Here is a 25,419-nt window from a genome sequence, read left to right on the forward strand (position 1 = left end):
GCTTTCTAACTTGTTTACATAACTAGGGTTTCTCAATGAGCCTGGAGCATGGTCATTCAGACCTGTCTCGGCCTGCCCAGTGCAGAGGGTAACTCTGGTCCTTTCTTTTTCTGTGTAAGTTCTGGGGATGTGAATAAACTCAAGTCTTCATGCTTGCCTGGCAAGCTCTTTACCAACTGAGCCATCTGTTCAGGCCCATGAAGAATTTTCTTCAATATTTCCTGTAGTTGAGATCTGCTAGCCATGGATCATGTCTGTGCGGCTGCCTGGTGCCTCTGTGTGTCATTTCCTCTTTTTATAAGGACACCAGGGATATTGGGAAAGGGTCAATCCTAATACAGCCTTGCTTTAGCTGACCTAGTTCTGTAACAGTTCTTGTCTTTAGATATAGTCATGTTCTGAGAGACAACAGTTCAGCATGTGAATTCTGGAGGGAGGGAGGGCGAGGGAGGGAGGGAGAGAGAGAGAGAGAGAGTGAGAGAGAGAGAGAGAGAGAGAGATGACAAAATGCCCAACACTGGGTAATTTATAAAGAAAATAACTTTCTCACAATTCTGACGACCGAGGAGCCAAATATCAAAATATGAGAAGAATCTCCTAAGAAGCCTCCTTGTTTATTGGTCTGAGTTCCCCGACTCCCTTTATGACATTATGAGGCAGAACTGTTCCATTCAAACCACGGCTCCAAAGACCCGGTGTCTCACTGCTGTCTCCTTTGGGTTTATGTTCGTTGATGGCAGGAGGACACAATTCAGTCAGTTCATATCGGTCAGGGAACTTTAAGTATACAGATAAGGGGACAGCCCCCGTCATGGTGATTTTCACAGTAAGAGTATCACGTTATTTTTTATGAAGGTAATCTGTGGCTGGGTGCATCAGGGTTGTTGTTAGTGGCTCAAACAGGGCTGGTTGTCTGACTTCGTTCTCTTCCCACCATAGCATGTGTGCTACCTTTCATTTGCTTATTTGCAAATGGGTAGTTAGGCAAATGAAAGGGAACATGGGCAGGCAGTGGTATCTTTAGCAGTGCCTCATCCGGAGGCAGAAAGTAGGGAAGCGTGCACGTGGGCACAGGGCACGATAGAGGTAGCAATGGCGAATGTTCTCCTGTAGAGTCCTTCTCTTCTTTGGAAGGTAAGTAATTCCCAAAGTTTCCATGCCTTCCTGGCTAGAACCAGCCACAACTTCAAAGGAAACTGTGAAGATGGAGTCACACTCTACTCTCCAATGGGTCACTAGGAAGAAGCAGAAGGGCCAGACACTTAGGCAGACAATTAACATCTGGATTAGTCCCCAACCTGCCCACCTGCCCAGAAGGCTGCTGAATTAAGACTGGTCTTGACCGTAATTTTTATTGGAATTAAAACTCTTCTGATGATGGTTACTGGGAGGGTATTTTAAAACAAACAAACAAACAAACAAACAAACAAAAAACCCAAACATATTCAATGATTTAAAGATATTAAAAATCCCACATGAGTATGAACTGCCAGCAGCAAAATTTATGTTTAGGGTTTTTTGTTTTGTTCTGGGTTTTTTTTTTTTTTTTAAATGGCATTACTTACTATGGCGAAATCATCCTGCATTTAAGCCTAGAAAAATTCATTACATTTCCACAAATGTTTGCTAACTCAATAATTGTGGCAAACATTTATCCAGAGCTTCTGATGGGCCAGGCACTGTGTGCAAAGTGCTTTATACTGCTATTCAATTACACCTTGGGAATGGAACCATGAGAAAGGAGCCTTTGTTAATCCTATCAGCCAGGTGAGGAAGGTTAATAACCTCCTGCGGCCTGTCCAGCTGACCCAGGGCCACACCCTCGATCAGCTGCCTCCTTCCCACACTGCTGTGTTCTGACTGCTCTAGGGGATTTGCTCCTCAGAATGGCTGCTAGGAACACTCATTTCCTGTGACCTCTCCTGGGCACTAGGTCTTTAGCCCCGTGGTTCCACACAGAGCAGGACTCCAGGGTTCACTCTATACATTGTGGTGTTATAGAAAGATGCCTGGAGAGCTGTGTTGAGCCACCTGCTCCATGCTTCAGGGGTGGATTTCGGGTTTTGAGCACCAAACACTTAACTTCTTTTGTTAAGGAAGCCTGGTCCCCTGCCTACTCCCCCCCAAGACTGAACTCCTCATGCAGCCGTGGATGACTTTGAACTCTTGATCCTCCTGCCTGGACAGAGTGCTAGGGCTAGAAACCAGTGCCTGTAGGTGCTAGATTAGTAGTTTGCCAACTGAGCTATGGCACCCACCCAAACAACGTCATTTTAAATTACAGTTGTCCTTGAGATGTCTTGGAGCACGTCATATGTTATAAGCTTCCAAACATATTTTGAAATGTTATGTCAAGTTTTAATTGAGCCTGTAAATGAGAACCGTTTACTTTAAACATAAATGGGTCTCTGGAGCAGAATTCTGGGAGCCTGGTCCCCAGCTCCTCTGTCCAAAATCCTGCAGTTCTCTCTGATGTACTGACATGTTTACAGGTTTATTAGTTTTTTTTTAACATTTTAATCTTTTTTTGTTGTAGAGTAAAACAAAAATACCTGAAATCTACACAAAATTAGAACAGGACTTAGGACTTAGGGAGGTTTTGTAAGGCAAGCACACATCAGCAGTGTCAATGGAGCCTCAGTGTATTCCAACCACACATCCCTCTGTCCCTCCAGAACTAAATGCTGACCTGTTAGTAGGAAGCCTTTTCTGGTGCCTCTATGGTTGTATCATCCCAGTCAGTGTTCTGTGTTCTGACACACAGGGGTTTAGTCTTGCTCATTGGACAGAAAACAATCTTGTTGTGTCTTGTTTTTTTTTTTTTTTTTTTTTTTTTTTTTTTGAGACAAGATTTCTTTGTGTAGCCCTGGCTATCCTGGAAGTCACTCAAGAGACCAGGCTGGCTTTGAACTCTGATATCTTCCTGCCTCTGCCTCTCAGTTCTGGGGTTAAAGGCTAAGTGCCATCACCTGGTGTATTTTATAAGAATCATTACGGGGCTGATTTCCCTGACCATCTTCCGCTCATCGAGGAGGGTCAGTAGCTCTACCACTCCCCTCACTTTGAAATCAAGATGCAGCTCTACCTTTGCCTCCTGTTTCCTACATCTGCCTCCATCCTGATAGACTCTGGCAGGACCCCCTCTGGCAAGATTCCAACTGGTGGTATATGCTGTTACTGGAAGGTCCCTATGTCTGGTTTTTCCACTTTCTGAAGGATGCAGCATGCTGCAGATGTAACAGCTCCCTGGGAGTTGGAGAGTGTGGGGAGTTTTCAATTCTGCCTTTTTATCATGTCAATTATAGGCAGAATCATTTTATAAAGTCAGACTCCTCTTTGATCATTATTTGATTGCCCAGAGGTATAATTCACATAGGAACAGCCAGATAAATGCTTATGTCCTCTGTTTTACCCAGTTTTTTCTAGAATTAGTTTCTATCATTCTTGGAAGATGACAGGGAGGCTTTTATTACATTTATTTAATTATTTATTTATTTATTTGTTGGTTTGTCTATTTAATATGAGTACACTGTAGCTGTTTTCAGACACACAACATAAGAGTACATCAGACCCCATTACAGATGGTTGTGAGGCACCGTGTGGTTGCTGGCAATTGAACTCAGGACCTCTGGAAGAGCAGTCAGTGCTCTCAACCACTGACCCATCTCTCCAACCCTGGCTTTTATTACTTTTAAAGTTTAAAATAATAAAGCTTAAAATTTAAACCATTAGAATTAAATATACTTGGTGAGTTTCCATCCTAGGATGCTAGACCAGGAGTATCCTTCCCTATTGTCTCTGGAGTCCTTCTGTAATGTGCTTGCTGCCCTGGTAAGGTGATCCAAGCTTGTTTTACATGGTTCTGCCTCAACTTGTAAGGAGCCTCAGAGTCCCGGGTTTCTTTTTGTGATATTTACAGACCACAAAACAGGTAGGAAATGCCCTTCACTGGAAAGGCCGTTCTTTGTAGGCATTTCTACTGGTTTCAACTGGGGGAATACTCACATCCATACAGAAACATAGACTCTTGTGAAGATACAACACTTTTTGAGTTCATATCGATGTCTCTAGTTCACATGCCTTGACTGTGTGTGTTGGGGGGGGGGCATTTCTATTTTTTTCCCTTCTGTAGTAGGAATCTGTGAAGGCTAAAACTATGTTTTAAGATTTAATTACTTTTTTTTTTAAAGAGATAAACAAAAATACCTCTAACCTATAAGCCCTGGATCCTCTAGGACAGAAAACTTCCTAGAATGCTAAGATCTGTTCATGTAAGATGATCAGTCATAGGTTTTTCACTTCTGTAAACAAAATTGATTGCTCCAACTGCATAGGATGTGCTTGATCACACATAGGTGGAAGATCCATAGATAGGAAGTATGTCAGGATGTATGCTTGCTCCAACTGGACAAAGGCAGGAAAAATGTAGCCTTGTGGGGTTTGCCTTTCTATGCACCTATCATAATTTGTGGCCATTCTCTGGGAATCTCAGGTATGGACTAGACTAACGTCGTCCATCTTTCTGGTCAGTATTTAATAAAGCTTGTTTCAAATTTGGCTCAAAAATTGTGGTAGTGCTCTTATTCTTGCCCTGGTGTGGTCAACAAATCCTGTTTTGTTTGTTTGTTTTTGTCACAGGAGAGAGAGAAAAATAACAGTCACAAATGATTGCTCCATATGATTACATGTAGCAGTCTCCAAGTAACAACACAAGTGTTATAATTACCATCTATGATTACGGAAAAACAGGATATTATCTGGTATATGTCATGCTCCTTCTACCCAGTTTATGATTTATTTTCTATACTGCTAGATCATATAGCCATATATCAAACAATCTGCCTTGTAATTTCCATTTGGTGTTATTTCTCTAGGTATTTTCATCAGTCTTCACACCAGAGGCTTTAGACATTCCAATTAAAGAAGGATTATTTAGCTGACTTGATAATAAGAACTCATAGGAACTATATTCCCTGATTTATTGCTAACATTTTCTGACTTTTGTAATTAGAGTCAGTTTTGCTGGGTATAAAATCCGTAAGTCACATTTTCTTCTCTTGAGAATCTAAAATATGTCACCCTTGTCAGAAGTCCAATGATGGAAATACAGTTCTTTTTTGATCTTTGTGATCTACTCTTGTAACACTTTGGAGGGCACCGATTATGCTGTGTATCTATTTCAGTCAGTCTACTGTATTCCCATACTAGTATTAGGGAGCTGCTATGCTACCAAATGCTAGTTTGTGTTTTGATCAGTCCTTATACTAAATCATCTTTTCTTCTTTTCAATCTACAATAACTCTGCCCTCAGTAAGTATAGCACTTTTGTCTTTGAAAGGTCAGCGGAACCTTAACAGTGTGCAAGGCTAGCACTAACTACATGTTGTGCAAGGAAGCTGGTGGTTTTCCTTTCCTTATTAGGCTGTGAGAAACCACCTATCATTTTGAATTATTTTCTTCTCGTGAGGTGAGGCTTTGCCTCAGATACAGCTGTGCTCACCAAGGCAGCTCTTCTCTGGACAGTGGTGGTCCTCTATACTTGCTGTCAGGCTGTGTTCTCATCATACTGCATAGGGAAACCTGTGCTTTCAGCACATATGACCGTGAACACCAGAATGTCCCTATGCTTGATTCCTCTGTGCGTATTCCCTTTTCCTTTTCTTTATCTTACAGCCAGATTCCCACTTCTTTATTATTGCATTTGTGACCACTGATGCCTTATTTAATATGCATATTAAATATTTTATATATTTATATAAATACATACATCTCTACGTGCCACCTGTGTACCTGGTGCCTGTGGAGCTAGAAGAGGGCATCGGATCCCCTAGAACCAGAATTATAGATGGTTTAGATGGCATGTGGGTGCTAGGAATAGAACTTAGGGCTTCTGCAAGAGCATCCAGTGCTCTTAAGCACTGAGCTTTCTTTCTACTCCCTGTTATTACCATTTGAAAGGTAAAAACATTCAGAACTGTGTTATTCAAGGTCAATGGGAAAGCTGGCATTTGAATCCATCTTTAATAAAGACATTTTTAGTTTGCATGTGAAAGAAAGAGTTTGCCTATGATTTTTACATGACACAAGGTCTCTGATTGCATTTGCTCACTCCCTTTCTTCCACCCTGTCTGCTCCCCATTTGTTGCAGAATCTGTCACCAACTTCATCTAGGGACACATGAAGGTGCTTGCCATGGGTCAGTAACAGATAGGGCACAAGACTGGGTTAGAGGATGGAGCTATATTAATCCAAGTTTAGAACTTTTATAGACTTTCCTCGGCGCTATTAAAAGTATCTGGTTTAGACCCTGGAGCATGAGCGGGAAAGGGAAGAGGTATGACAGCTGGAGCACTGTGGCTTCCAATCCCTTGTCCTCCCTGCAGACTTGAGAACTGCATATCATCCTGGTAATAAGTCAGCGGTGTTATCTGCCCTTGCTTGTTAATACCCTAGCACTATGTATGCATGCATGTGTATGAGGCATGTGCATATGTGTGCACATGCATGTACATGTATGTATGCATATGTGTGTGCATGTGTTTGTGTGTAACTAATGTGTCACTTTCAAAAGTTGTTAAACATGTTAATTTGGTAAAGAAAAGTTTCAAAGCCTCTAAAGAAGTGGGGTTTTTTTTTCCCCTTTTGGTTTGCTTTTACTGTGCTGTCTCCACATATCCTCAGAATCCTTTTAAAAATACACGTTTGGACCACTGAGATGATTCAGCAGGTAAGGTACTTGCCATGGAAACTGCTGACCAGAGTTAAGGAGAGAATTGAATCCCCAAAGCTGTGCCCTGACATCAGCACACCTTGTAGCCTCCACCAAGTAATTAAATGTAATTTTAAAAGTTAAAACAAATACTCATTTGGTCCCGAGTGGTGGAGAAAGGCTTGGACAGGCATGGAGGTGGTGGTTGTGTTGTAATTGGCTGTGTGAGCTTGCTGAACTGTGTAATCACTGTCAGCTCGAACAGCCTCATCTAAGAATGTCAAGCAGAAACTAGATTACCCCCAGCCCTCCTGGAACTGGAATCCTAAGTTCTGATGATGATCACATTCACTTTTTATTATCACTGCAAGCACAAGTGCCAGGGGAGACCAAAGCCCTTGGGAGAATAAGAATGATAGCGTCCCAGGTGCCCTGGGAAGGAAAACTTCCCTTCCTGTCCCAAGATAGAGTAGGAAATTTTAACCAAGGAGCTTGGGTGGGAAGGCAGAATCCTGGCTCAGAGTCTTCCCAGGAGACTCTGGGGCTGTACAGTGTTGTCCTGAGATACTCTGGTGAGTAAATTTATTTTTAGACTATCTTCATGATCCTTTTCCTTGCCAAGTGACTGTTAACTCTAGTTACATATGCTAAATAGAGAACCCATCTGTGACAATATCAAGACGCTGATATGAGTGACCCATAAGTAAATTCAGTTTCGTACAAAAAAAAAAAGTTCATTACAGTTTTGTTTTTAAGAATGAACAAGGACCGCGAGAATAGCTCTGGCAGAGATCGCTCACCTAGCTGCTGCATGAGGTCCCACATTCAATCCCCAGAATTGCAAAATAAACAAAATAACAACTAAAACCCTTCAATGGCTTCAATATGCTTGGCTGCCTGTGTCTGTAAAACGGTGTTTCCTGGAGTTGAAACCCTATGCAGCCAGAGAACAAGGTTGGCCTCTGTGCTCTGATATGGAAAGATCTTCAAGAGAGATTGAATTAAAACACCAAATAATGATCTCATTATGTTTTTTAAAAAGGCATATTCTATGTTTATGAGTGCATAGGCATTTTTGAGAAGAATGAACACTGTCCCATTGGTAGTAGAGCTGCAGCTTAGGAGGGAAGGGGGTTTACATTTTCATTTTGTTCTATCTGTATGCTCCAATTTCATAATAAAAATATATTTGGCAAGAGAGAGAATTTAGATTTCAGTTGAGGTTTTGAGTCCTTCTAACACTCCCTTTGAAAAATCTGAATAAAAAGAGCCTGCTGGGAAAAGTCAAGGGAATATAAACACTTTTGCCTCCCAGCCTTAGGTATCTCTCCAGTTCCATTTCCCCAGCCCTGTCCTCTTCAAAATACAACTCTCCACTGAATGTTTCTCTAGCTCAGACCCATCCATGCTTCCCCCAGGGTCTATTGACGTTCTGAAGGGTGATGTGGCTGATCATGGGCCTGGCCTGTTGACTTGTTATCTGGTGTCGAAGGCTGTTCCACGTATTGGGCAGGCATAGTACTCACGCAAGAGACACTGGTGTGCTGTGCATCTCCTAGATACTGTGTTTGGCCCCCAGGTCTCTCAACCTTCTCTCTTGTAACATCAAATGAGGAATGGATAAACTAGCAGGTTCAAAGCTCCTTGTATAGCCCTCAAGGCTGTGCCTGACCCCACCCCTCCTCTCTCTGTGCTTACTTCCCATCCCATTCCCAAATCTCTCTGCAGGCTACCAAGCCACACCACACCCTCTCTTCCCTGAGTGTGCTGGGTTGGACCCAAGTTTTCTCTGTTCTGGACACAGCCCAGGTGCTGTCTCACAAATCATCTGAGTCCAGAAATGACTTTGCTTTCATCAGAGGTCCTATGAGTCCTCCCAGACTCCTATTTTTACAACATTCCACCCCTGCAGCTTTCTCTGGTGTCCTTAGATAACTTCCTGGGCACAGTAAAGACTTTTTTAGATTTTACCTTTTTAAAGATTTATTTATTATTATATCTAAGCACACTGTAGCTGTCTTCAGATCTCATTACGGATGGTTGTGAGCCACCTTGTGGTTGCTGGGATTTGAACTCAGGACCTTTGGAAGTGCCGTCAGTGCTCTTAACCACTGAGCCATCTCTCTAGCCCAGATTTTACCTTTTTTTTTTTGGTGTTATTGAGGTATAATGAATGAATAATGATTACAATCTATTCAAGAAGTAAACTTATACGATATGATATGATATGATAGACAGCTACATCTAGATAAAAGTTACAACGACCAACACTGGACACCTTCTCATTAAAGTTACAATCTATATGTATGGTCAGAACGCTTAAGATCTGTTCTCTTATTAGCTCACGACACCATGTTGTACAGTATTGGGCCTTGGAATTTTTCTTCTTAGGACTCAAGGCTTGTAACATTTAACTAAGCCTTCCTCATACTTCCATCCCAGCCCAGGCAACCAATGTCTGCTTTCTGCTTCTATGAAGGAAGTCTTGTTATTAGTGTTTATTAATGAGTGACTTCATTTTTATGCTTCACTCAAATATTTTTACTTTCATTCAAAGAAGTAGTTTTAAAAGTCTAATGTTAGGGCTGGAAAGATTGCCCAGTGGTTAGGAGCATTTGGTTTTTACAGAGTATCCAGGGTCTAGTCCAGTACCCACTTGGCAGTTCACACACATCCCTAACTCCAGTTCCAGGAGATTCAATGCCTTCTCCCAACATCTGTGGGCACCAGGCAGACACATGAAGAACATGCAAGCAAAACATACATGTACACAAAATAAGAATACATTTTTTAAAAAGCCTGAGGCTAAAAGTAAAACTGTTCCCTCAGAATCTACTATGATTAATAGGTTAGACCATCTCTTTCCTCTTACAAAGTTTAAACTTGAACCTTATTGAGGAATATTTAGGTAACTAGGATCTTAGGGCATTTCCCTTGTCACCACCCTATACTTGAATATTGTAAGTTCTTATCAAATAAGCGAGATCTTATCTTGATAGTTGAAGAAGTAAACATATCACACCCATTATTAAGACTACTCCCAGAAAAGTAAATTTGGAAACAAAGCACTGTAAGGCTGTAGACATTGCATGAAAATGCATGTTGTTTCTTGGTTCCCTTCCGTCTCTGCCCGTAGGTACTCACGTATGGCTGCCTGGGGAACACACAGCCCAGCTTGGTGACTTCATCCCTTCCGTCTCTGCCCGTAGGTACTCACGTATGGCTGCCTGGGGAACACACAGCCCAGCTTGGTGACTTCACTTGGCATTGCTTTCTCCCTAGTTCCCATGCTTCCGTGGACATTTGGCTGGGATTCAAGATGAGACTGATTTAACAATTCACTTGATTGCGGCCTTTCCTGAGAAAGAGATGGAGACTGTAAAACAGATGCAGCCAGAAGGAGAGCCATGATGCACTTTAAAAAGAAGAGATCTTCTTCCGATGTTACCTCCATGGGCTGGACTAAAACTAGTAGAGGATGCTTGCCATTTGTAGCACGGAGAGACTTAAGATCTTGAGGCAATTGCAAGCCTTTTCTTAATTAAACACACATCCTCATGAGATCAGACAAGTTTTTTGTCTGAGCAATAGCTTTTTATTTACTAAGGTGTGTTGGAAACAGCTGGCTAGCAGCCCTTCCTTATCCACCCCTTGGCTAGCCCCAAATTGTTCCTTAATAAAAATCCTTGTCTCTTAACCGATAGGATGGAATAATTTACACAGACAAATCAATCTCTAAGGAGCCTTTTTTTAGAAGAAACCACATCTGACCAGTACACAGAGGCAAAGAGGTATGGTTAACATAAGGACAGAATTAGGCTAAATACCAGAATCTCTTTGAGGTCTTCTCCAAAGAGCAAGAGGGGTATTAAACACACAGAATTTAACAGGCACTAAATACTCTTTCTTGGACCCAGACTTGCTTTGGCCCCAGGCGAAGCTAAAAGGGTTAGTTAGCACTGTCTTTCCTGACTTAAAGCCATATTGACTCGCTTTGGCCTTGAGAAATGGCTACCTACCTTCCTAGCAACCCTCCTTTATAGAGCCTTTAAAGTATTCTACTGTTTCTTTCATCTCTCACAGTCATTAATGCAAACGTTAGTTTAACTTAAGTTTATGTTTAGGGATTAGTGTTGTTACAGTGATCTCACCTGACTATTTTTAACTTTATTCTTTTGAGAATTTCATACATGAGTATAATTATAGTTATAATATTTCTACCCCTCTTTTTTTTCCTCCTAATTCCTCCCCTGTTCCACCTCTACAACCTATAAGAAGTCGAGAATTCATGACTTCTATAATTATTCTTGTTTTACACAGACACACAGATACACACACAGACACACACACAGACACACACACAGACACACACTCACACACACACACACACACACACACATATACACACCGAGTCCAATTAGTGTTTCCTGTATATACAGGAATTTAGGGCTTAAGCAACCAATCAGGTTGTTCACCCCAGGACAAAACCAATTCTCCCTCTTTTAGTAACCATTAACTGCCTGTAACTCTTCGGCTAGGGGTTGGGTCTTGTGCCCCCTACCTTTGTCTGTCCTAGAACGTTGACTGGGATGTCTTTGTGCAGGTAACTGTATTGTTGGGATTTCCCTGTTGCATCATTTCTGCCATGTCTGAAGGACTCTGGTGTTCACCACCCCAGTCCTCTGGCTTTTACAATTCTCCACCCCTCTTCCTCAATTTCCCCTGAGACTTAGGAGTAGGGGCCATCCTCTAAATGTCCCCTTTAGGAATGAGAACGTCCACAGCCACCTGCTCCCTGCATGTGACCAATTGTGAGCCTCTGTAACAGCTTTCTGCTGCCAAGGAAGATTCTTTGATGAGGGCCGGGAGCTGCGCTCATCTGTGGCTATACCGAGAAAGCTTTTAAAGGCGGCTGGACAATGTATTAATTTAGCAAAGTGGTAGTTGTGGGATCTCCTCCAGTATCAATCACCTCTCTGGCCAGAGGTCCTTGGCTAGGTTTATGATACCAGGCATACATTTTCTCCATTGAGTAGGCCCTGCGTCCAATCACAGTTGTTGGCTAACTCCGAGCTGTTGCACCCCTAAGGATATCTTGCTGGACTGGGCATTACTGTGGCTCACAGGATCCGTGGTTAGGTTGGACACCTGATTGTCTCTTCTGTCCCGTCTCAGCTTATATAGTACCCTTTGGTGCTATGAGAGCTAGCCCTCATAGGGGTCAGTACTAGATCGATTCCTGATTCCCTCCTCCCCACCATGCTCTGTGGCTGAATGTCATCAGCAATAGGCTCTTGCCCTTACGTTTGAGCAGGCAACCAAGAGCAACGGGATAGTCTGTATTGTTTTTATCGGAAGGCATCCTTGCCTGGCACTGGGGTTAGGATTGATCATCTGTGGTTTTTGGTGGAAACATTATCCTTCTGTGGTGGTAATACAACACACACACACACACATACACACACACACACACACACGTACGCTTATAAAATAATGTTTCTCTATGGCTGTTTAAAACATTCTTATTTCTAATTATCCCTCCTTTCTTCTTCTACTTTACTGGTTTCTAAGGATACCCCAAGTTAAACTCAAACCTGAAGATTCAGAGTTGAGATGCACAAATAAGAAAGAACACATGGTGTTGCCTGTCTGTGTCTTGGTTACTTCATTCAGTATAATATTTTCCGATCCCATCCATTTACCTGCTAAGCTCATGATTTTTTACCTTACTCTATTACAGCCTGTAGTTCCACACATGAAATATTATCAGAGCGCTGTGCAGTTCTCAGTGGGGATGACAAGGTCTCTGTGTGTTACTTACGGTTTGATTTATGAAAGGGCCATAAATGAGTATGTCTCCCTCATCCACTGGTTTGTTTATTTTATAGATTAACAGCAGCCTCTGTGGGTCCTACCAAGACCTGTGGGAATGACATGGTCAGACTGGAACTTAGCCCCAGGTTTGAGAGGACACCAACACTGTCCTGGAATATGGGAGGAGTAGGAGACCTAGCCAATGAAAATCTGTGAAATGGTTTCAGTCTCAGGATGGAGGGGACCGTGGGAATGTGCCAGGTGTGGCTACCGAGGCTTGGAGAGCGCTAAGCTCTGAGTGCTGTCTCAGAAGACTGGCTCCTCCCCCACTTGGTCACTGCTAGCCCTTGATGGCCTTGATGGCCACAGGTGGCCCTTGAGCTGATTTTGCTTCTGATGAGTTAGAAAAGCCAAGTTGGGAGATGAGGCCTGGGCTGGAGGTGTTGTAGAGCCTCTCTGTTTTCCAAGAAGTATTTCCTAAGACCCAGGGTGAGAATCAGAATCCAAACTGCCAGCAGTTGCTACTTCCACACGGCCAAATGTTTGCTCATTTACTGATTTTTGGTTTGTTTGTTTTTGCTTTTCGAGACAGGGTTTCTCTGTGTAGCCCTGGCTGTCCTGGAACTCACTCTGTAGACCAGGCTGGCCTCGAACTCAGAGATCCACCTGCCTCTGCCTCCCAAGTGCTGGGATTAAAGGCATGTGCCACCATTGGTATTTCCATTCTTTTATTCTTGAGTCAATCAGCTAATGATCAGTACACAATCTTGCATAGAGCTGCCATGAATTTGGGAGCAGCTTAGATGCCTGGCACTAACTTGAGGCGTCTTCAGGCTTGAAGCCAGGTCTGCAAAATCCAGAGATTCTGGACCAGGAAGATCCAAGCAGGGAATCTCATTTCTTACATTCAGCTTCTGACAGGCTTTTTGGAGTAAGCCCTTCCATGGGGGATGAGTCTCCCTCGAGACAGTGACCCAACCTAGTATAGGTAGAAGACTCAAGTATTTGTCATAACCATGTCCTGGGAGTCACACAGTTAGCTACACAGGTCACATGGGAAGGGATTACACAGGGACGTGAGAATCATTGGGGATGCTATGGAGACAAACTGACTCAAGAGGCAAAGATCAGCATAGTGTTGAAGAAAACGTGGCAAGTGCCCCGGTGGAGGAGATGGCATCTGTGACATCTGAGACTGACAGACCGTCAGTGACTGGGGAAGGGAAAGTGTGTCCTGAAGTAGGGACCAGGAGGAGGGCCATCAATGCAGTGTGGCTGGAACGGAGGCTGGCAGGATGAATAATAACAGCACCTATGAGATCTTAAGGTGGGGAATGAGGTGTCTCAAGTCTGTGAGCTGGCCAGGAACCTCATCACTGACAGAGGTAGCTGTAGTTTGTATGTGAGCCTCAGGGTTGGGTGCCCTCGTCTTTCTCACCATTATCTACATGCCCAGCTATCTCATTTCCAAATTCTGTAAGACTCTTGCCCCCGCCCCCCTTGGCCACTGACTGTCTTGTACTGTTTAACTTTCATGTGTTTGTCTTATTTATCATGGGGAGATTACAAGGGCCACAGGGCCTAGTCTTATCTGTTTGTATTTCCTGTGCTGTGCTTAGCACACTGGTGTACTGTAAATACTTGCTAACTGGTGGATAATATCAGCCAGTTACTCTGTGTGGAGAGCCACCATTTCCAGCTTGTGGGTGCATAATGTAGTTAAAACACTTTTCATAAGATTGCCGTGAGTGGAAAACATCCCAATTTGCCAAACGATTTAGAGGAAACTAGGGGAAAAATGATTTAACAAAAACACTGTGGGTTATTTTTAACTTCAAAAAGTTTTATTTTGCTTAATTTAGTTATAACTGCCGATGCAGTTATAGCCGTGTGAAATAGGAGTGGCTTTCTTATTTGAGTATGGGCCGCCTCGTTCATGCGCACACAGCAAGGCGTGCTTTTGTTCTGGGCGTGAGGTGGAGCAGTGAAATGATTGCAGTCTGTCCGTAACTTTTACCAAAGTTATCAGTTCACAAAAGCTAGAGTCTGGGTTTTAAGTTAGCAGGGACATTCATGCTTTCATCTTTGCAAAATCTTGTGAAACTAGGAATGAAGTCTAGGGGTATAGACGAGTCCTTATAAACCGCAGAGAGAGCGGTAACCCCAAATGACACAAGGCAGATGAAGGATGGCCACTGAGGTTGCAGAGAAAGTGGAGAGACTATGAGGTGTCTGCTGAGGAGGGTGGAGCTGAAGCAGGGAATCCGTGGGCGTCCCAGGAGTCTCCGAGTCCTGATTCCAGAGGCTCAGGTGAGGCCCATAGCTTCTCAGTGGGATCGGAGGAGAGAAAAATGAGCCCGAGGAGGACTAACAGGGATTTGTCCCAAGCAGTTCTGGCCCCAGGAGGGCAGCCAGGCCAGATTCAGTGTGAGCCTGGGAAGAAAATGTTTGATGGGAAAGCAAACTATTTAAGACTGATAGCCCTCAGCTCAAATCCCGACCAGGGAGCTGTGAATTCGGGGCAATCAGCTAATGTATGCGCTTGGGTTTTAGTTCCTTATTTATTAAAATGCAAAAGCTGGGTCATATGATTCTGAGGTCTGCTCAGATTCAAAAATTATGATTTTTGTGGGGCAGTAACTCCATCCCCTGTTCCACCCTCAGCAATTCTAGTTCTGGGTATCTAATGCAGAAAAAAGATATACAAATACTTTTTATGAGTGTGCTCATATACTCTATATGGGCTGCCAAAGGATGAAAGCATGCATGTGAAAGATCACGAAGTGCGGTCTGTCGTTTACAAACTCTGGATTGCCTTAATTTCTTTAAAAGGTTTTATTTTAGTTGACAAGTAAGTCTTCAATATATGAATGGTGTACAACGTGATGTATTGGTAATGTTTTCACTAGGGAATATTCAATTAAGGCGCTTAATATCAGTATTGCTATCTCTTTTTCCCCCATCCCTTACAGTGAAGGAAATTAAGACAACAGCTGAGATCACCCATATGTGAGACCCACCACAGTCTGGGTTGAGGTGCATAGGGCATGGTTGGCAGCTGTTGTCATCAGGATGCACATCTCCAAGATGTGCAGTAGATCTCCTGATCTGAGTCCTCCTGTCTAACTGAAGTGTTGTGTCTGTGATTACCTCAAACTCTCACTGCACCCACCAGTCTCTGTCAACTTTGAGGCCTTTCTGGTCAATGTATAAATGAGTCATTCAGTCTTTGTCTCTCTGGGGCTGGTTTGTTTCTCTTAACGGGAGGTCCTTGTTCTAATTTGTCCTCTATGGCTGTGGTTAGACACCAAAAGCAACTTGGACGGGGTTTATTTCATCTTACAGGTCGTACTCCATCACTACGGGAAAGGCGGACAGGAACTTAAGGCAAGGGACCCGGAGGCAGGAAGTGAAGCAGAGGTCATGGCCCAGTGCTACTTACTGTCCTGCTTCTTGAGGCCCACCTGTCCTGGGATGCAGCCTGTGGTGGGATGGGCTGTCCAACATTTATTAACAACAATAATAAATGCCCTACAAACATGCCCACGGTAGTCTGATCAAGGCAGTTCCTCAGTTGAGACTCCCTCAGATAACTCTCAACAGTGTCGAGTGACCTAACCAGGAGATTCCTCCAGTGTTGTTGTCAATGAGATTTCCTTTTAAAGACCAAGCAGCGCACTGTTATTTGTCATTGCTGCTCTGCTCCCCCTCCCCACCTTCAGACCCCAGGACAGGAAGGGAGGCAAGAACAAACCAGGGGTGATGGAGACTTTAGGCAGTGCAGCAAGAAACAGTAGACAGGCCTCAAAGAGCAGCTCCATCAATTGCAGGGAACAAAGGCTAATTAAACATCTGGGGGTGGGGGTGGGGGTGGGTGAGTGTCTGTCATTGAGCAGGGCCAGGGTGCTGGGGATGCTTGATTAGCAGAAGGAGGACTTCCAGGTGCTGCTGGACATGCCCTTATAAGGGGAAAGAAAGTTTAATCTGGCGAATGAGTAGTTATGTGACCTCCTTGGTGGAGCAAGGGTGAGAGCACAGGTTTCTGTGTATCAGGACACAGGTCCAGGGCAGGAGGAGCCATGATCTCTGGACAAGAGTTCCAGGGGTTTAGACATGCCTTGACCCCACTCTTGCTCCATCCCCACCCCCACCCCTGCCCTCCAGTTATACACAGCACATTTCGTTATCAGGGAAATACTCTACAATTTGGATTGTGGTGTTTGTGGCATAACTCTAAAGTCATTAGGAGTATTGAAATGTATATTTAAAGTATTGAATTGAATATTTAAAGTGACAAATTGCTTCATTAAAACAGGGGAGGAGCTGGGCGTGGTGGCGCGCACACACACCTTTAATCCCAGCACTCAGGAGGCAGAGGCAAGTGGATTTCTGAGTTCGAGGCCAGCCTGGCCTACAAAGTGAGTTCCAGGACAGTCAGGGCTATCCAGAGAATAAACCAAAAAAAAAAAAACAAAAAACCTAAAACAAAAAACAAAAAAACAAAGGCAAACAAACAAACAAAAAACCAGGGGAGGACAGCAGGGGTGTGCGAGGTTGCTCAGTAGTTAGTAGCTGTTGTTGTTTCTGCAGGGACCTGGTTCAGTTTCCAGTGTATACAATGTTGACTCACAAGCCTGCCTTACCTCTGGTTTCTAGGGATCAGATGCCTTCTTGTGGCCTCCCAAGGCACCAGGGGTGCGCACACGTGAACATGCACACAGAACACTTGTACACATAGAATTAAATAAATTAAAGAATTGCTTAGAATGTAGGAGGGTACTAAGAAGCCAAGGAGTAGGGAGTAGAGCGGTATCCGTGAACCATGAGCGATGCATTGGTCGTTACTGAAGGGGGTGGGGGCTGCTGACAGCGCTTTGTGCTCTCCTTCCAACTTTGATGTCTGTTGGAAATTTCACATGCCAAAACTGGTGAGCAATTAATATTTTTAAAACAATATACAAAACACTGGGTTTTCACTTTTATATAAGTATATTGTATTTTACTCATATTCACCTCCTCACTGCCATTTTTTGTCTTACTGCCAGTGGGTTAGTCCACTCCTCCCTCCCAGATAATTCCCCACCCCCTTTGCTTTTACACAGACATATAAATCTAGATCTTGCAGACGAGAGAAAACATGTTATATTTGTCTTTCTTAGCCTGGTTTAGTTTACATCCCATGACGGTGTCCTGTTCATCCTTTTTCTCATGAGCAGCCTAATTTTGTTCGTTATGACTGAATAAAATCCATTGTGTATGTTTGTGTACATGATCAAGTGTGTACACGTGCGCATGCTCTCTCATGTGCACATGCATATGGAGGTCCGAGGTCAACACAGGGCGTCTGTCTCAAGTTCTCTTCACCTTATCTTTTGAGATAGGGCCTTTTGCCGAATCTGGAGGTCAGCTAGAGTCGCTGGCCAGCGGGCCTCAGGAATCCCCTCGTGCCTCTGTGTCCTAATGCTGGCGTCACACACAGGCACCATCATACTTGACTTTTTATACGGATGCTGGGAATCCAGACTCAGGTGTTTATGCTGTGCGGTAGGCACTTAACCCACTGAGCCATCTTCACAGCCTCCCAGTTTAAGGTAGACTTCAGCTCCCCTTTTGTGATGGTTTGTATATGCTCTGCCCAAGGGGTGGCAGTATTAGAAGGTGTGGCCCTGTTGGAGTAGGTGTGGACTTGTTGGAGTAGGTGTGTCACTGTGGGTATATAAGGTTATAAGACCCTTACCCTAACTGCCTGGAAGCCAGTCTCCTTATACCAGCCTTGAGCTCCTCCTGCACCATGCCTGCCTGGACTCTGCCATGCTCCCACCTTGATGATTATGGATTGAACCTCTGAATTTGTAAGCCAGCCCCAATTAAATGCCATCCTTATAAGAGTTGCCTTGGTCATGGTGTTTCTTCACAGCAGTAAAACCCTAACTAAGACGCCTCTTAAGATGAGGAAACTTGAGGCACAGAAGAGCTGCATACCTTGTCTGAGAGCAACCACCTAATGGACATTAGCACTGTGGCCAGCTGACCACAGGCTGTGCTTTGATACATCCTGTATCCTTGATTGCCTTGGAGCATAATTTCCACCAAAGGCCCATTTCCTACAGACTTCTGTCCAACACAGTCCAACCTGATGTTTTTGAAGAAATTTAATGCTTTCTCCATAGTGGTTCTCGTAATTTGCATTCCCACTGACAGCATTTGTGAGTAACTTTCTCTCCGATCTTTATCAGCATTTGCTGTTTTTTTATTTTAAGTAGTAGTCATCATTCTAATTGGGGTTTCATGGAACTTTCTGTACATCTTGATTACCTGTGGTTTTCCTGGTTGCTGAGTGTTTCAGATGCTTCAGGCTGCAGGCCTTAACATCTCCTTCACATCTGACTCCCAAATTCAGTGGTGAGCTTTCGTGGAATCCAGTGGGATGAACTCCTTGGTAGAATCCTGGCTTATGATTTCTGAAAGGTCCAAACATGTACAACGAAAACACTTAACAAGTCATTGTCATGTGAAAAAAAAAATGGAACTAACCTAAAAGCATTAGTTCCTGCCCATAATGCACTGCAACTGCCACCCCGCTTCCTAGAGTAAATATGTAGCCATGTGTCCCCAATGCCTCCTCTCACCCACTCCAATGTCTCATTGAACCTTTTATGTTGGGGAAGGGTGGGAAAGCCTAGGAATTAGAGAAAGGTGAGAGAGGTACCCCTAAGGAATTTCTAGTTTGTCTTCAGGAAAGAAGGGGCCACTTAGACTGTATGACTTTTGAGCATCTCCTGACAAGCCTCAAAAATATTTTCGTTGTTTCAATTTTAATCTTTTATCAGACAAAAGAAAAGATAGATTTATTATTCACTCACAACATATTTGTAATAATGGAACCAACTGGTTTAGACTTATTAGTGGATTCTAACCTGTGCATTAGGCTTGACTGTCAACACCCCTGTCCCGTGAAGGTCATTTGGTTCCCAGGTGCAGCGTCTGCAGCTGCTCGCTGGTGTTTTGTAAGCTGGAGAGTCCCTGTGCTCTTAGAGACAAGTCTCTTAAATCCTATCCTTGGAGTGTATGACCTAGAGATATGCATATGCTCTTATGGTGGGGGAAAAAAAAAGATTTCCGGAGACCACTGGGTGTGTTTGTTTGTTTGTTTGTTTTTTTCCTCTGCTTTCTTGTGTTCTCTGCTAGTGTGTGGGTAAAAGCACAAAGCAACAGTTACCCACTAGGAGAAGGGTAGGGTGGAAAGAACGCAATTTGCACTTGAGAATTAGTGCTGCTTCTGCCAGGTCACCCACTTCTAGCGTGTGGCATAGCATTTGGTGTTTCTTAGTCAAGTCCAACTCTTTGTCCCATAGTCTTTTGAAAAAAAAAAGGGTAAGTGTGTGTGTGTGAAAGAGAGGTGTATGTGTGTGAGAGACTCTGTATGTGCATGTGGGGGGGTGTGTGTATGAGAGAGACTGTGTGTGTGTGGGGGGAGGCAAGGTGGGGGGGATAGGAAGAGAACACAAAAGTGAAGGCCTGCCTGGAGGTCAGAGGTCAGAGGTCAGAGGACAGTGCTCAGGCATTCTCTTCTACCACCCTGAAGGATCTAGGGATGGAGCTCAGACTGTCAGGCCAGCACTCAGAGGCCTTTATCAGTTTTGCCATCGGGGCTGGGGTGGTGTGACTTAGTGTTTTAATGGGCATTTTATGAGCTCATCTGGAGCCTCTTGCTCACGTGATCATCTTTTCCTCAGGGTCAGCGGGATCAGCGCGTTAACTTCCATTCTTAATGAACACTTACAGCTTCTGATCTGAGGTGATTCACCCTCGACAGCAAACAGAACCCCAAACAGCAGGGCAAAGCAGAAAGACTGGAAAATACCCCTGGCCTCTCCCCCACTTCTTTCTAATTTTGCCTCAGTTTTGTATACCCAAGAGAAACAACTGAAGGAAGTAAGGTTGTTTTTTGGCACAAAGTTTCAGAATCTAGGTGCATGTTGTCTTGGCTCTGTAGTTCCTGGGCAGTATACGGTCAGGCAGGGAGCATGTGGGAGAGCGAGCTGCTAACCTTTAGATGGTCGAGAAGCACAGAGACGAAGATGAAGGATCTGGGGACAAGTTCTTCTCTTCAAAAACACACCTTCAGTGACCTACTTCCCCTACCTGGGTCTCAGCACCTAAAAGCCCTTTCAGCCACAACCTTATCAATGGACTGATGAAAGCAGAACTCAGAAAGCCTGCAAGGTAACCAAGGGTGCCCTTAATGTGAGCCTGCAGGAGACCATTGTAGATTCAGTGTTGAAGGATGCTTCCGTTTGAGATTTCCCATGTGAGGTTTCCTATGGCTAGACACATAATATTTTCTTCTATTTTGTAACTTTATTTATTTATTTATTTGTGTGTGTGTGTGTTTTGAACTTTGTCCAGCGTGCTGTTTTTTCCCCCCTGGTTCTTCTGTCTTAGAAAGCCTCCCTGTTCTGTGCCTTAGCCCCATCCAGTACAAAACCACACACTAGGAAAGGAAGGGAGCCTGGCTTCCCGGACTGATTCCTTTCGGGGAAGCTGCTGAACAGCCCGTGTAAACATTCCATTTCAGTTAGAGATAACTCCTTGGTTTCCCATTACCCACGCCAGTGAGGTCATACAGAATGTGCCCACGTTAATGAGCGTTGTGTTCTATTTCAAGTGCAAGTTGTCTGATAGACTGTGTACAGTTTTTGAAGCTTAGGGAACAGCTAGTGTTAGACTCGTGCACCCCCCCCATCTCTATCCCTAGCCCCACACCTGCAGTGTAAGCAATGCTGGGCGCCCGGGGATGGGCTGAGTCAGAGGGACTGCTACCTCTGTGCCACAGGAGAATGTCTTGACTCACATCTCAGAGGCCTCCAAGACCAGGAGCCAGACTTTCTTCCCCCATCGTATGGATGGGGGTAGTGGAGTGAATCCAAAGAGATGGATAATGGTATACAGCCAAGAAGTGAATGCTTGCTTCAAACCAATAGAACAGAGAAGAAAGGTGAGTTGAGGTCAATGAATGAGGGGCAGGAACGGGACAATGCCCCTCAGATTCATGGGTCACTCTTCCCATTGTTTATGTATGAACTTGCTATATGACATACACATTCAACAGTGCCCCTAGTTTCTAGAACCTTGCGTCAGAAATTCATTTAAGTCCATTTACCAGGTCTGGGATCCAAGGATTAAAAAGTTAAACAGCTTTGAATGGAAATTCTCTCCACTTTTTCTCTCTCCGTCTTCTGAATGTTAGTGGGGAGTCTTCTTCCTCCTCCAGGTTTTAGCTTGTATGGACTAAGACGCAAACACTGTTTTCCCCGGCTTGACCATCACTAAAGGGTTCCCCTTGCTTTCAGTTTAAACTCTCTCACCTAGCATGTTAAGGCTAGTTCATATCTACCTGTCCATCCCAGCTTCCTCTTTGAAATCACTCCATCTCTGCTGGCTGGAACCATTTCTTCCCTCCATAGACTTTTTAGTCTTCCCCCTTTTCTGTGGGAAGCACCTCTCCTGCTCGAACTGGCTGCTTCCTTTAGAGCTAATGCTTTGAGATATTCCCAAACATGTCCGCTGTCCTGTGTAAGGTGTAAGCTCCCTTCTGGACATTTCTAGAGATTTAGCGTACTGTCTAATAATTTTGATCTATTGGCCTGCCTCCCTCAGCCCCAGGGAGTGGGTTGTGAGAGCATGTGTTGAAGAGCTAGACACTTTTCTAAGGGGTTAATTTGATCAAATTATTCTGTCCTTACAGAAATGCTTTACAGCTTACATTGGATGCTGTTTATTTCTCTAATTTTTTAAAAAAATTTATTTTAAAGGCTAGTAGATTTAATTCTGGCTTACTGTTACAGATTTTTGTGCTACTAGTTGGTAGACACAGGACCTGTCCCGGGCATGGTAGTGAGTAGAGCTGTATACTATGAACCTATCAAAAAGGTAGCTTAATGGAATGAGGGCTGCGTCGCTGTCAGTTTCGACGTACTCTCAAGCAATCTCTCCCGCATTAATAAGAAAAATCAGGCAGCTGGGCGTGGTGGCGCACGCCTTTAATCCCAGCACTCGGGAGGCAGAAGCAGGCAGATTTCTGAGTTCAAGGCCAGCCTGGTCTACAAAGTGAGTTCCAGGACAGCCAGGGCTACACAGAGAAACCCTGTCTCGAAAAAAAAAGAAAGAAAAGAAAAACCAGGGGATCTGGAAAGATAGCTCAGAGGTTGAGAGCACTGGCTGCTCTTCCAGAGGTCCTGAGTTCAATCACCAGGACCCACATGGTGGCTCACAACCATCTACAATGAGATCTGGTGTCCTCTTCTGGCCTGTGGGCATACACATAGAACACTATACATACATACGTACATACATACATACATACAAATAGAAAAAAATCTTTATGCTGAGGGGGAATGGTATAGAGGGGAAACAGAGGGGAAACAGAGAAAGTGGATACCATTTGAAATATAAATAAATAAAATACCCAATAAAAAATTTTAAAAAATCAGTTTTTACCTTTGACAATCTCCTGTGAGTATACAGCACGCTGTGGTCACAGTCCTCTACCTTAGCTCTCCACTCCTGCTGGCTCTGCCTCCCCAGCTACAGGGAGAAGAATTCTTAGTGTCTTGTCTCAACGCCAACTGAGTGGCCTAGGCAATGAGCTTCTGCAGGAGCACGAGGCAGGTGGACGGATGTTCCTTGGTGACCCATGGGGAATTCTCAACCTTTTCCTGGCTGATTGTCCTGGAGCAGAGCCGTCATCTGAGCGTGTGGCACAGTCCTCACAGCTTGTACCTGCAGTAAACCAGAGGTTGCATGGACTCATTTCGATCCAAACAGAGAATCATAAATATCTCCTTTTCCTTCCAGGTGACAATTTTCCTGTCGATAAAATTGCATCCTCTTAGACTTGTTTTCTGTTGTCTTCATATCGTTCTTGTAGCACACAAAAGCTGAGTGGGTGTGCTGACCCAACTGAAAGAGGATTCCCAGGGCAGTTGAGTTCCGGGTCCAGTGAGAGAGCCTGCCTTAATAAATAAAGAGCAACGGAGGAAGACACTTGCTATCAATTTCTGGCCTCCTCAGAATTGTATCCTGTGTGAACTTACATGTGTTTCCCCACAAATGTGAACATGCAGACCACACACACACACACACACACACACACACACAAAACCATGCCAAACAAAAGTAAATAAGAGAATATTTTTGTTTTACAAAGGGTTGGCTAGATGAGGTTATCTGAAAGACGATTTATCATTACATCCTTATCAGTGAGTCAATATAATCCGCCTGTCATGATATAAAAAGATTAAAAAAAAAAAGATAAGATCACGTCATCGTGTGAGACTACGTTAAATCTGTGAAGTCCAACTGAAAGCGCAGAGGAAGAGCCCTGTGAAGGGAAAGTCCCCGAGCAGCGGCGAGTGCCCCGTGATTGGCTCTCTATGAGCAGAATCGAAATAAGCTGATTTACAAGTGAAAAATAGGTTTCCGAAGTAAAGTGCTTTGATAGATAGGCATGTTAGCAGTTTTCTCTCCTCAAAAAAAAAAAAAAAAAAAAACCCCCCCCCCCCCCAGAATATGTTGCGAAAAGTGCATGTTTCCTAGTTCTGGAGAAGGGTTTTAAATTTAGGCTTTGGTGTGTAAACGCTTTGAAACAGAAAGGTTTTAATCCCAGAAGATCTAAACCTTTCCCACCTGAGCTATGGTTTTCATTTTATTTATTTATTTATTTATTTATTTATTTATTTATTTATTTATTTATGGGTTTTGCGAGACAGGGTTTCTCTGTATAGCCCTGGCTGTCCTGGAACTCACTCTGTAGACCAGGCTGGCCTCGAACTCAGAAATCTGCCTGCCTCTGCCTCCCCAGTGCTGGGATTAAAGGCGTGTGCTACCACGCCTGGCTTCATTTTCATTTTAAAGGTCATTTCAAATAGAGTTTGTTAAACTCTATTTAAATAGAATAGACTTGCCCCAAATCTTCTTTTTCTTTTTTTAGTTTAAGGATTTCACATGTGAATGAGCACACTGTATTGGCCTCATTTCCACCCTTCTCCTCCTGTGTGTCCACTCAAACACCCACTTCTAAAACTTATAACTTCTTCTTTTATAGTTATTCTATTATACTTGAGTAATATATATATATATATAAGTATGACTTCTATGTATGTGTGTGTGTATTCATGTATGTGTGTATGCATGTATGTATCCTACTATGTCAAGTTAGTGGTGCTTTTATTTGCATGTTTGGGGTTGACTCTTAGGATTATAGTTTTATCTTTGAAAAGCGACAACAAACAAAAACAAGTCCCCTAGTGTTGAACATTCTTAATAATCACAGTTTTTTATATAACAAGTAATGCTGCAGTAAACACTCAGGTTTCTATCATTGGGTACCAGTAAATATAGTCGCAAGGTAACTTTCTGGATAAATTTCTAGGTCAAGGGTAGACATACAGTTCTCGTTTGTAAATATCTTCTGGGTTCTACATTTTAAGTACCTTCTGCTGGCATTCTTACTAGGGAAAACTTCCTAGTAAAGTAGATAAATACATCTAATTATTCATGCATATCATAACCATCTAGTTATATAGCAGTATTTCCATACTTGTATTCATATTTTTATTCATTTTAAAAACTTTTTATATTTGAAATGTAGAATGGATATGTACAGATAACATTATAATCCTTCCTCAAAACAAAACTATGAAATTGTGATTCTTGTACCTAAGGTCCTGGGTTTGATCCCCAACCCTGGAAAACAAAACAAAACAAAACACTTTTCCAAAAGAGCTACATTTCAAGCAAAAAAAAAAAAAAAAAAAAAAAAAAACCCAAAAAGCCCAAAAAAAAAAAAAAAAAAAAAAAAAACAAGCCACAAACTGTACCTTTAATCAGTCATG

The 25,419-nt window shown here is 43.3% G+C and overlaps 1 protein-coding gene and 1 long non-coding RNA gene across 2 annotated transcripts in view; one reads left to right on the top strand and one right to left on the bottom strand.

The window, feature by feature from the left end:
* Positions 1–25,419, top strand: part of Tnfaip8 (TNF alpha induced protein 8) — a 112,083-nt gene that overhangs the window by 10,203 nt on the left and 76,461 nt on the right. The gene's annotated exons all lie outside the window — the stretch shown is intronic.
* Positions 990–18,946, bottom strand: LOC115029872. The gene is made up of 3 exons (XR_003835440.1): positions 18,839–18,946; positions 9,854–10,067; positions 990–1,235 (listed from the first exon to the last, which is right to left on the bottom strand). It is a non-coding gene; the product is annotated as an uncharacterized LOC115029872 (long non-coding RNA).

The sequence above is a fragment of the Mus caroli genome, chromosome 18, assembly GCF_900094665.2.
Source record: "Mus caroli chromosome 18, CAROLI_EIJ_v1.1, whole genome shotgun sequence".
Taxonomy (NCBI): Eukaryota; Metazoa; Chordata; class Mammalia; order Rodentia; family Muridae; genus Mus; species Mus caroli.